Source organism: Phyllobates terribilis, unplaced genomic scaffold (genome assembly GCF_046119375.1).
Source record: "Phyllobates terribilis strain yellow unplaced genomic scaffold, ASM4611937v1 Scaffold_2__4_contigs__length_985480577, whole genome shotgun sequence".
Taxonomy (NCBI): domain Eukaryota; kingdom Metazoa; phylum Chordata; class Amphibia; order Anura; family Dendrobatidae; genus Phyllobates; species Phyllobates terribilis.
Window position 1 is genome coordinate 158,161,789 of NW_027362762.1, and position 12,209 is coordinate 158,173,997.

A 12,209-nucleotide genomic window follows, 5' to 3' on the forward strand; every position below is an offset into this window, starting at 1 on the left:
AGGGAAGGAGCACTGTGTGACTTTTTGAACGCAAAATTGTCTGGAATCGAGAGCGGACGCAATTTATCAAGGGGTATAGTGAACATTTTGAACCCAGAGGTACGACACAGAATTTGATAACATTAGGTCATCATATTGAATAAGTTGTCATTAGTCTTGAACGCAAGTGTTCGCTACTTGAGTTTGCATCGGGTACTCAGGTATGCACCATGTATCGCGGGTGCTCGAGTGACATGCTAGAGTCCCCGCCTGCATGTTTCACGGTTATTAGACACCCAAAAAAAAACATGCGGGGATTGCTCGTGCATGGCAGGCAATCCCAGCGAGGTTTTTTTGGCCGCGAAGCATATGGGGCGGAGACTCGAGCATGTCACTCGAGCACCCGCGATACTCAGTGCATACCCGAGTACCCGATGCAAACTCAAGTAGCGAGCACTTGCGCTCAACACTAGTCGCCATATCGTCATCTTTTATTTTTTTACTTTTGAAAAAAATCCCAACCCTAACCCTAGCCAAACCCTAAACCTAGCCCAACCCTAGCCCAACCCCAACCCTAGCCCAATCCTAACCCCAACCCTAACCCCAACCCTAGCACAACCCTAGCCCAACCCTAACCCAGCCCAACCTTAACCCCAACCCTAAACTTAACCCTAGCCAAACCCCAACCCTAGCTCAACCCTAGCCCAACCCTAAGCCCAACCTTGACCCAAACCCTAACCCTAGCACAACCCTAGCCCAACCCAACCCTAACCCCAGCCCAACCCTAACCCTAACCCTAGCACAACCCTAACCCTAGAGTTTATTTTTTATGCCGTTCCTCGTGCGGTATAAGTGATTAAACGACTTTATTCTTCGGGTCGGTGCGATTACAGTGATACCAGAATCATATCGGGTTTTTATGATTGACAGCTGTCACACACTAAAAGACGCATTTTTTTGTAAAATCTAGTTTTTGCATTGCCATATTTTGAAAGCTATAATTTTTCCATATTTTGGCCGACAGAGTCATGTGATGGCTTGTTTTTTGCGGGATGAGTTGACGTTTTAATTGGTGCCATTTTCAGGCACGTGACATTTTTTGATCGCTTTCTATTCCGATTTTTGGGAGGCAGAATAAGCAAAAACCAACAATTCAGGAATTGTTTTTTTTTAATTTTTTTATGCTGTTCTGTGTGTGGTAAAATTGATAAGGCAGCGTTATTCTTCGGATCAGTACGTTTACAGTGGTACCACATTTATATAGTTTTTGTATGTTTTGGCGCTTTTACACAATACTGGACGCCGGCAGGAGAGGTGAGTATCCCGATCACCTCCCCTTGCCCCCGCAATGCTGCGATCGACTTCGATCGCAGAATTGCGGGAGTTCATGTTCCGGGAGCAGTGCGGGACTGCTCCCTGTACATAGCACCGGGTGTCAGCTGTGACAATCAGCTGACTGCTTGTGTGCAGGCGCGATCACAAAGACGTACTAATACTTATCAGGCTCTTAAGTCCCAGGGCGCAGATACGTATTAGTATGTCTTGGGCTTTAAAGGGGTTAAAGGGTTGTTCTCAGGATTATTCTTCTGCAGTGCGATACTCATCCCCTGCCTTCCTATTTGCCGTGGTGGGGGGGATTCTCTCCTGAAGATTGACAGTTCAGACTAATAACTGTGCACTCTGGAGCTGAATTGCAGAAACATGAAGTCACTAGAGCTGGCCAGATTGGGTGCTGCAGAGATACGTACAGCTTTATATCAGTGTTTACAGGGTTCTGTTAAAAAGAGGCTGCAAGCATTGTGCATGCTCAGCCATGCTGCTAGACTGCAGTGGTGGTTGGTAACTTAGAAAACAAGCATTAAGCAAAAAAAATAAAAAATCCTTCTGTTCTTGAAAATGGAGAGGGTTTTGATAAGATTAAATTTGCAAAGTTACTTGTTTTTACAAACACTTTGTAATTTTAACCATTATTGATGTTGAGGAAACACCTTTAAGGTCACGTTAACACATTGAGTATTTGGTCAGTATTTGTAAGCCAAAACCAGGAGTGGGTGATAAATACAGAAGTGGTGACGTGTTTCTATTATACTTTTCCTCTGATTGTTCCACTCCTGGTTTTGGCTTACAAATACTGATGTAAAATAGTGACCAAGTAGTGAACATATAAACATGGCTTAAGACTGTTCCCCAATACTAAGTCTTTTCACCTTTTGCAGAATTGTTGATAAATGTGTAATAGTTGGGGATGCCACCACTGAGACCCTCTCCAATCCCAATAACAGGGGTCCCATGAACCAGACGGACGTGTGAGCTGCCACTCCTTTCAAAGTCTACCTTCATCAATCCTATAGATTTTGAATCAGATGGCGGCATGGATGCTTGACCAATACTCTATTCAAACATGTGATATAGAACCCCTGCTCTCAAGATGATGGGAGCTCCAGTGATGGTATCCTTAGCGATAAGACGCTTATCTCCTATCCTTTGTACAGATGATAAAAGTTGATTTAGGAAAAAACACAATCTTTAAAGGGTTTTCCCACTAAATAAATATATCACCTCTCCATGGGATCAGTGATAGATGTCTAATCATTGAGGGTCTAACCACTTGAACGGCCACTGATACTGAGAAAGTGAGTCCCAAAATCCAGTGAATAAATAAAGTAGCATACTCCAACTACATCTATGTGGCTGATGGAGATAGCCATTAATAGTTAATAGAGTGGTGGTCACATGTGAGAATTATCACTCTATTCACATAGGAGATTTGGAAACCAAAATTTTCAGGAACAGTGGCAGTCCCAACGGTGCGCTCCCCAGTGATTAATGTGAATAGTGAAGAACCTGCTCAGGTTATGCTTCTTGTTATTGAGGATATCTATCAGAAAATGCTTGTTTATATTTACACAGGACATAGACAAGTAAAGCAATGTGTAACCACCATGTGAGCACTACTTATCTCTGTGTCCTCCAAACTTCATGTCCTGACTAATCTTGTTTTCTTACGGCTTTCCATATGCCCTGTTGGAAACTGATGCTTAGGCACAGTGCCATATACAATACACACTTCAATAATGCACACTTTATTTGAGCAGTGTCTGGTAACCCAGTTTAGAACAAGCTTATGCTCTATATGTGATATAAATGGGTGGTTTCTTATGGCTGTACAAGAGCCAAGACATTAGGAGTGGCACCATATGGGAGGTGAGTTGGAGTATATTCAAAGCTTCTGATTTTGTGTGTAAACAGGGCTAACCACCTATATTGCCTTCCCCATCATAGACATTTATGGCTTATTGATTTGTTATGCCATAAATTTCAAACTAGTGTGAAACAGACTTTTTTTGTCACATCATCTTATCTAAGTTCATCTGTCAGCTTAATATAGGGACCCATGTAAAGGCTGCCCCATATAACCGCTATACTGCTTTATCCCTAATAGCAAAAACAGCACAAATACCGTTGGCCCGTTTGACTACTAAAAGTGTTACAAGAATACAGCAGACCCATCGTAGTGGGAATAGTTTGGGAATGGCACTTTTCTATTCTAGGATTACTGTGCCCAAAGCAAGTTCAGGTTGGGTGAGTTTCACTGGCCCAAACAGAGCCCGAACATTAACCCCCCAATATCTTTGGGATGAACTAGTGGAGATTGCAAGTCAGGCCCTCTCATACAACATTTAGTCTCAAAAATGCTCTTCTGGATGAATGGGCAAAAATGCCTACTGGCACACTCCAAAATCTTATAGAAAGCCTTCTCAAAGAAGTATTAGCTGCAAAAGGGGGACCAGCTCCATTCTACTGCCTATGTGTTTAAATTAGGATGCCATAAGAGCAGGTGTAGGTGTAATGTGTATGTGTCCAATTTTTTGTCCATACAGCCATGGCCTAAAGTGCTGACACCATTGAAATTGTTCCAGAAAATAAAGTATTTCTCTATCCATCGACATTTTAATGAAATGAAATGCTATGGTAGGAGTCTCCACTGCTGACACAGAGACATAAAAAAAGCTAGACTGCAGTTTGCCAAAATGTACATGAGTAAGCCAAATCCTTCTGGGAAAGCGTCTTGTGGACAGATGAGACCAAGATAGAGATTTTTGGTAAAGCACATCATACTTCTGTTTACCAAAACCGGAATAAAGCCTACAAAGAAAAGAATATAATACCTACAGCCATATATGGTGGAGGTTCAAAGATGTTTTGGGGTTGTTTTGCTGCCTCTGGCACTTGGTGCCTTAACTGTGTGCAAAGCATCATGAAATCTGAAGAATACCAAAGGATTTTAGCTTGCAATGTAGTGCCCAGTGTCAGAGAGCTGTTTTTTTTATGCTAGGTCATGGGTCTTCGAGCAGGACAATGACCCCAAACATACTTCAAGAAGCACCCAGAAATGTATGGAAACAAAGCACTGGAGAGCTCTGAAGTGGCCAGCAATGAGTCCGGATCTAAATCCAATTGAACACCTGTGGAGAGATCTTAAAACTGCTGTTGGGAGAAGGCAGCCTTCAAATATGAGAGACCTGGAGCCGTCTGAAAAAGAAGAGTGGTCCGAAATTCCAGTTGAGAGGTGTAAGAAGCTTTTTGATGGCTATAGGAAGCGATTGATTGCAGTTATTTATTCCAAAGGATGTGCAACCAAATATTAAGTTGAGAGTGGCAACAATTTTGTCTACCTATTTTGGGGGTTTTATTTGAAATTATGTCCAATTTGCCTTTTTTTCTATTTTTTTTGTGTCGTTCCAATACACACAAAGGAAATAAGCATGTGACGCGCCCCTGGGCCTGTGTCGCGCTGCGTTGCGCACGCGGGAGCTTACCCGGAGCCGGATCTCTTGAGGGTTGTAGTCTCGTGGCGGTGATCCGGTCCGTGCCCAGGGAGTCAGACTAAGTGGCGCTGTATCAGCGGTAGATGATGGACGACTACGCCACCCGTTGAATGCAGCTATGGAGCTGCCGCTGCAGGGCAGACCGCTGAGGCCGGTGGAAGGATGGTGCAGCGTGGATGGTATAACCCCCAACGGGAGGGGTATGGCCTCAGGGCAGCCGACGTGGATGATGGGGGTAGCAGGAACCACTCAGAGACGATGCGGTGTAGTTCAGGGTCTTTACTGGTGACAAAGATAGACCCTCCCGGAGTACTGGCTAGCGGTTGGGGCCTGGTCAGTCCTTGAGCAGATGGGATCTCCCCTGGCCAGGCGGAGTTGTAGGCCTCCCAAACTAACGATACTCTTCTGGCTACCTTGCTAGAAGCGAGTATAAGTAGCCCACGTCCCTGAGTGTACCGTGTGGTGCTCACCCGTATGGCCGGTGACTCGGGGCCTTCTAGTAGCTTCCGCTCCACGACGGCGGTGCTGGTCCCATGCGTGTGACCGTGCCTTCGGGTTTCTTGGCCAGGGGACCTGAAATCCCCTGCCTGATGGATTCTGCTGCTGGGTAGGAGTTAGTCCCCACAGCCTCGGACTCCGGGTCCGGTAAGAAATCTTCTCAGTCAGGGCGAGCTCTGCAGCTGCCAGCCCCTGACTCTTTGTAACACTGCTCCCACAGAGCTCCTGTTGTTTCTTCCCATAGCTGCTTCTCTTCTCTGTCTCTACTTCTGGCATGGCCCAGGAGCTGGGCCCAGCCGGAGCCACAGCTCCCTGTCAGCCCTCCTGGCTGAACTCTCCCTCTGAACTCCCTAACCCTGCCTCAGCCCCAGGTTTATATAGGGGAAGTTCTTCCCCTCCCAGGACTGGGCAGGAGGTGTGGCATGCATAGGATTCCTGACCAAGAGACCTCCCACCTGCTCTCAGACATAACATTGCATTACTGTGGAAACCAGACCCCTGGGGTGCCACACATGTGTATAACAAAACATGTGTAATTGCAATAATTTTCTGAGAGAAATACTTCATTTTCTGGAACAATTTCAAGGGCTCCAACACTTTCGGCCATGACTGTATATTGTATATATATATACAGAAATTAGTGTCTGCAAATAACAGGGTAGCATGGTGAAGGTATCTTGCATGTTTTTGGCAGCATTTCAGAAAATAGAGTTGGGGATTTGATCAAAATTAATAGTATTCTGAGTGCTGAGAATTAACATAGATTTCCCTTTTGTTTAATCACTTTACAATTTGTTAATTGATAAAAATAAACTAACACTTCTATTTTTTAAAGCATGCTTACTTTGCAGCGTTTTTTCAACACCTGCCTAAAACTTATGTACAGTACCGTATATATTTAAAAGTTTTAAACATCACTACTGAATTATAGACTATCCTTGTATACCTCAATTGAGGTACTTAGCACAAATTGATCAAATTGTATGGGCCCATCTGCCAATGGCAAAGCTTCCCTTGTAGAAAAAACGTACTTTTCCTTGACCTCGACTTAATAATTTAAAGGGTAAGTAGCTCTAATTAAAAACAGCCTTGGACAAATGAGAACAGTGCTTATCCAATATGGAGGTAGTGACCTCGAAACGTACACTGAAAAAGAAAACTAAACTGACAAGCACTACCTAGCAAAATGAAAAAAAGGTACAGGCGCATGTTGCTGTGATTGCATTGCTATAGCACTCAAACAAACAAATACAATTGGATCCTACCCAGCCTTTAAATTTGGAGTATTAAACCCAAGAGAGGTACATTTGTTGGTGTAAGTTGTCATCTACACAGGTCACCTTCTCATTGGCAGATAGGCCCATACCATTGATAAACCTATGAACTAAGATCCTTAGCTTTGTAAGTATGGTCTATACAGTAGTAAAGGAGTTCCAATTCATATATTGAATGTTCACCTATACCTTAGCTGTAAGCTATAGCAATGATGTTGCAGCAACCGGCATCTGTACGTTCATTTCATTTTGGTAGGCGCTTGTCAGTTTAGTTTTTTTTTTATGATACATACATATATTTATATAAATTGATGATGAACGTGATTTAAAAATAATCCTTGTTCATCGTCCTCATCCGTCTGTCAGTGAATAGGTTTCATCCTCTAAAATAAACAGATGATTATGCAATGACCTGGTGTTAAGAAGTTCTATTTATCTGCCTCCTCCCAGCCCGCTAATCTTCTATCATCATGTTGACTTGTGTTTGATCATCTGTGAGATGTCAGGTTTCCCAATGACTCTTAAGCAGTTTGAAACACGTTGGGTGTAATAATTGTGCGTCTGCTGCTCCCTGCTATGTATAAACGCTTTCTGCTTTCATATACCTAGATGGCACTTCAAACATACTGGCAACTTTTTGGACTGAAAAGGGACTTGTTAAAATCATCATTACTTTATGAAGTTTCTTTACATGCTATATAGTGTATGGAAAGGGTTATAACAAGGTGACAGCCCCTGGCCATATTCTGTACTTTCCAAGTTTTAGAATTAGTTTTTAGATTGACTCAAGTGTGTTGCATTCAAAGCGCAGTGCCATTTTTTTTTTCACCACACACCCTCTTTTTCTAAAGATGCCCCTTTTTGTCAGGCTACCCTATTTTGGCATCACTGAATGTAACTACACCAAAGAAACAACATATAAAAGGAGGTACTGGGGTGACTGAGCCAGCAGTAACACTGTTCCCTGAATGTGTGCGGACGGCAGCATCCTGATCCCATGGAGAGGAAACATTCATGGGATTTTGCTTTCCTAAAGGATTTTGAAAATCCTAGAAGGCTTGCCAACTTTTTTATTCATCCTGAAGGTTTTCCTTTTCCCATATTACAGAATAAATGTGGGGATAGATTCCCTCTGGCTCTCCATTGACTTCAGTGATGCTAGTACATGCAAAATGTAGATGCAGTCTAAGGCATCTGAAAGCTCTGAATCAAACTTAGGTAAAGAAATCATCCGGAGATGCCAGAAAGCACTACTTTTCATAGTACAGTGCCTACAAGTAGTATTCAACTCCCTGCAGATTTAGCTGGTTGACACATGCGGAATTAACTTGGCATTGTGACATTTGTACTGTAGATCAGCCTGGAAGTGGGAAATGCACTGCAGCAAATTTTTTTTTTTTTTTTTTTAAAAAAACGTTAAAAGTTAATTCAGAGTGTCATTTATTATTCAACCCCTCAAACCACAAGAATTCTGTTTGGTCCCCCTAAAGTATTAAGAAGTAGTTCAGGCACCAAGAATAATGAGCTTCACATGTGTGGATTAAAGATCTCTTTTGCCAGCCTTTTCTGACTATTTAAGACCCTCCCCAAACTTGTGAACAGCACTCAGACATGGTCAACATGGGAAAGACAAAGGAGCATTCCAAGGCCATCAGAGACAAGATCGTGGAGGGTCACAAGGCTGGCAAGGGGTACAAAACCCTTTCCAAGGAGTTGGGCCTACCTGTCTCCACTGTTGGGAGCATCATCCGTAAGTGGAAGGCTTATGGAACTACTGTTAGCCTTCCACGGCCTGGACAGCCTTTGAAAGTGTCCTCCCTTGCCGAGGCCAGGCTTGTCCGAAGAGTCAAGGCTAACCCAAGGACAACAAGGAAGGAGCTCCGGGAAGATCTCATGGCAGTGGGGACATTGGTTTCAGTCAATACCATAAGTAACGTACTCCACCGCAATGGTCTCCGTTCCAGACGAGCCCGTAAGGTACCTTTACTTTCAAAGCGTCATGTCAAGGCTCGTCTACAGTTTGCTCATGATCACTTGGAGGACTCTGAGACAGACTGGTTCAAGGTTCTATGGTCTGATGAGACCAAGATCGAGATCTTTGGTGCCAACCACACACGTGACGTTTGGAGACTGGATGGCACTGCATATGACCCCAAGAATACCATCCCTACAGTCAAGCATGGTGGTGGCAGCATCATGCTGTGGGGCTGTTTCTCTGCCAAGGGGCCTGGCCATCTGGTCCGCATCCATGGGAAGATGGATAGCACGGCCTACCTGGAGATTTTGGCCAAGAACCTCCGCTCCTCCATCAAGGATCTTAAGATGGGTCGTAATTTCATCTTCCAACAAGACAACGACCCAAAGCACACAGCCAAGAAAACCAAGGCCTTGTTCAAGAGGGAAAAAGTCAAGGTGTTGGAGTGGCCTAGTCAGTCTCCTGACCTTAACCCAATTGAAAACTTGTGGAAGGAGCTCAAGAATAAAGTCCACATGAGACACCCAAAGAACCTAGATAACTTGGAGAAGATCTGCATGGAGGAGTGGGCCAAGATAACTCCACAGACCTGTGCCGGCCTGATCAGGTCTTATAAAAGACGGTTATTAGCTGTAATTGCAAACAAGGGTTATTCCACAAAATATTAAACATAGGGGTTGAATAATAATTGACCCACACTTTTATGTTTAAAAATTAATAAAATTCAACTGAGCAACATAACTTTTTGGTTTGTAAGATTTATGCTTCTGTTCATAAAACCTACTCTCGTTTGCAGTTTGAAGGCTCTAACTTATTTGCATCTTATCAAACCAGCTAAATCTGCAGGGGGTTGAATACTACTTGTAGGCACTGTATATTTAACTACAGGGGTAACTGTAGGTCTATTGCCACATCATGGAAAATTGGACAATTAGGACATGCCACCCTGTATTGGTGGTATCGTTTGCACCAATGTCTAACAGCAGCAAATGATAGTAAACAGTATACATTAATTACATTGGCTCTAGGGTACCAAGAGCTTGTCTGGACATTTGTCAAGTCTAGTATAAGGTTGGCATCACAAGTTCCCTGCTGACCTGCATTTTGTATCACTTTATAGTCCGATATTCCCCACATATATAAATCGTTCACATCCAAAGGCTGACCTAGTATATACTGTACCAGTAAGAAAGAGGATGTGCAAATGTTCAAGAGCATAAAGTTTCAAGTACAGTATGTAGTATAAAGTATAGTATGGTAGACTTTAAAAAAAAAACAACATAAAAAAGGTAAAATTAACCCAGCTCTTCATAGGTCACAATGCTTTTCTGGCTTATATCCTAAGTCATGTGATAAGGCTCGTTAAAGGGTCGATATTGACTTTTAGGATTGCTCCTTCTTATAGGTGGCACTAGAGTTCTGTTCCTCTTCCTCTCTGAAGAGACAATTTGCATATTTCCCAAAGGAGCATTACGGCTTTAAAAGTCTCCTCACTGTGACATGCTTAACATGTGGCTCTCCGCAAGGAGAAATGTTACTGTGACGCCCTGCTGTGCATGGAGCCACAGATCCTGGAGGGGTGCATTTCAGGTTTTCTCCACAAGAGGCCCTCACAGCATACACACACCTCCACCTTCCACCTCAGACCACCAGAGGGAGCCTGGATAGGGATATAAATAGGGAAGGTGGAGTGATTCAGCAGTTTTCTGCTCAGACACAGAAGGAGAGAGTCTGTGAGTAAGTTCTCCTCAGGAAGTTAGTGGAGACTGAACAGTCTGGAGTCCACAGCCAGTTCCTGCAGAGTGAGACACAGAGAAACAGGTCAGTCTGCAGTGGAGCTCAGTCAGACTCAAGCAGCTCAGGTTAGTGAGCTAGGAGCGCTGCTGACGCTCAGAGAGCAGCAGAACAGGCAGCCAACTAACTGCCAGTGTGTATAGCCTAGTGAGGGCCCCAGTAGGCCGAAGGCTAGAGGAGTGAGTAGCATTGGGGGCAGAGGAGCTTTACCAGCTCACCCCAGAAACCATATATACCGGACACAGGGTCCGAGTCTGCAGGGATTCTTTACACCCAGCAGACGACAACCAGAACCTCTGGCGAACTACAGGTCCCAGGAATACCAAACGCTGACTGTTATACCAGGGTCAGGAGTTACAGAGGCCCCATATACCAGGGAGTGTGTACTCCAACAGAAGGCCCTACCACAGGATCAGCCGGTGCAAAACAGAGACTAAGTTAGGCCTAGCTCCAGGCAGGCCAGAGACTAACACTAAGCGGCGAAGAAACAGGAGGCCCTACACCTGCTCACTGGGGAGAGTCCTGCAGTGCACCCCTCACCCTACAGTGCTCCGGACGGTACCTGCATTCTCACCAGTAAAAGGTACAGAAGCAAACCGTGTGTGTGTGTCCCCTGTTCTTCCTTGGACCCGGCTGGGTCACCGCCATATCGTGCACCTCGTCAAACATCACTTCCCTGAGTCCTAGCTCCACCTGTGGGGAGCTACACCATCAAAGCTGCCGTAACACCGGCCTCAGTGGACTGCCGCAGCGCTGGTGATCCTCACCAGACACCACAGGTGGTGTCACGAACTTTGACATTTTATTTTCCCCTTTTTTAAGAGAGACCCCAGGGTACGGGCCCGGGAGCCGACCACCGCGACGTCCCCCAAGACCAGGCATTAAGGCCCGGGCGCCGAGTAGTCCCCATCCCCTGGGCCCCACATCTCCTCTTAGATACCAGTGTTTTTCTAGGCACACACAGCCAGCACCATTCTTAAACATACGTTTTATAGTCACCTGATAAACAAAAAAGAACAAAAGACCAGTAAGCCCAAACATACCCAGCATGGGCGCTGTGAGGCACCGGGCCGCCCGCCCTGCCTGTGCATTGTCGCTGTGATGGCAGTTTGCGCACGGCTTCATACAGTCTGATCAGAATGTTAAACTGAGAACCTCATGTTCAGTTTGTGCATTTTGGCCGAGAGGCGTTAGATCAAAGTATGAATATTTGGATGTGCGGTCCATGTCTTTTTCTACAGTTCTGCAAAATATACTGGTATATACAGCGGGGTAAACAAGTATTGAACACGTCACCAATTTTCTTACTTAAAAAAAAATGTTTATGGTGAAATTATGTTTTTTCCACTTACAGATTATAGCCCCAACAGTGCTCACTAGAACCTTCAGTAGTTCTTCTGTAACCAATGCAATCAGTATGTTTTGCAACAATAAGGTTGCAAAGGTCTTGAGACAGCTCACTGGTTTTACCCATCATGACATGTTTCTTGTGTGGCATTTTCCTTGTGTCAGTTCTCATTATTACATATAACTTAATTTATGGACATCTATGGTTTGATTTCTCTGCCTGTGTGGATTGGATGGGTTGTTACTGACATCTGGTGAGAATGTCATGTCAATAGCACCTTTAGAAATATATTTACTTAGAAAATTGGTGACGTGTTCAAAACTTATTTCACCGAATGTATATAGACACGTCCAGTGCAATCCACCACAAAATTAGAACAGCAATTTATAGATCTCTAGAAAAGTTCAGCTATCAGACCACATGATAGTACTGTATTATAAATCGCTCCTTAAGGAACTATGTGACAGTTATCTTATATGGATTTCTTTACACACAAACATATATATAAATAT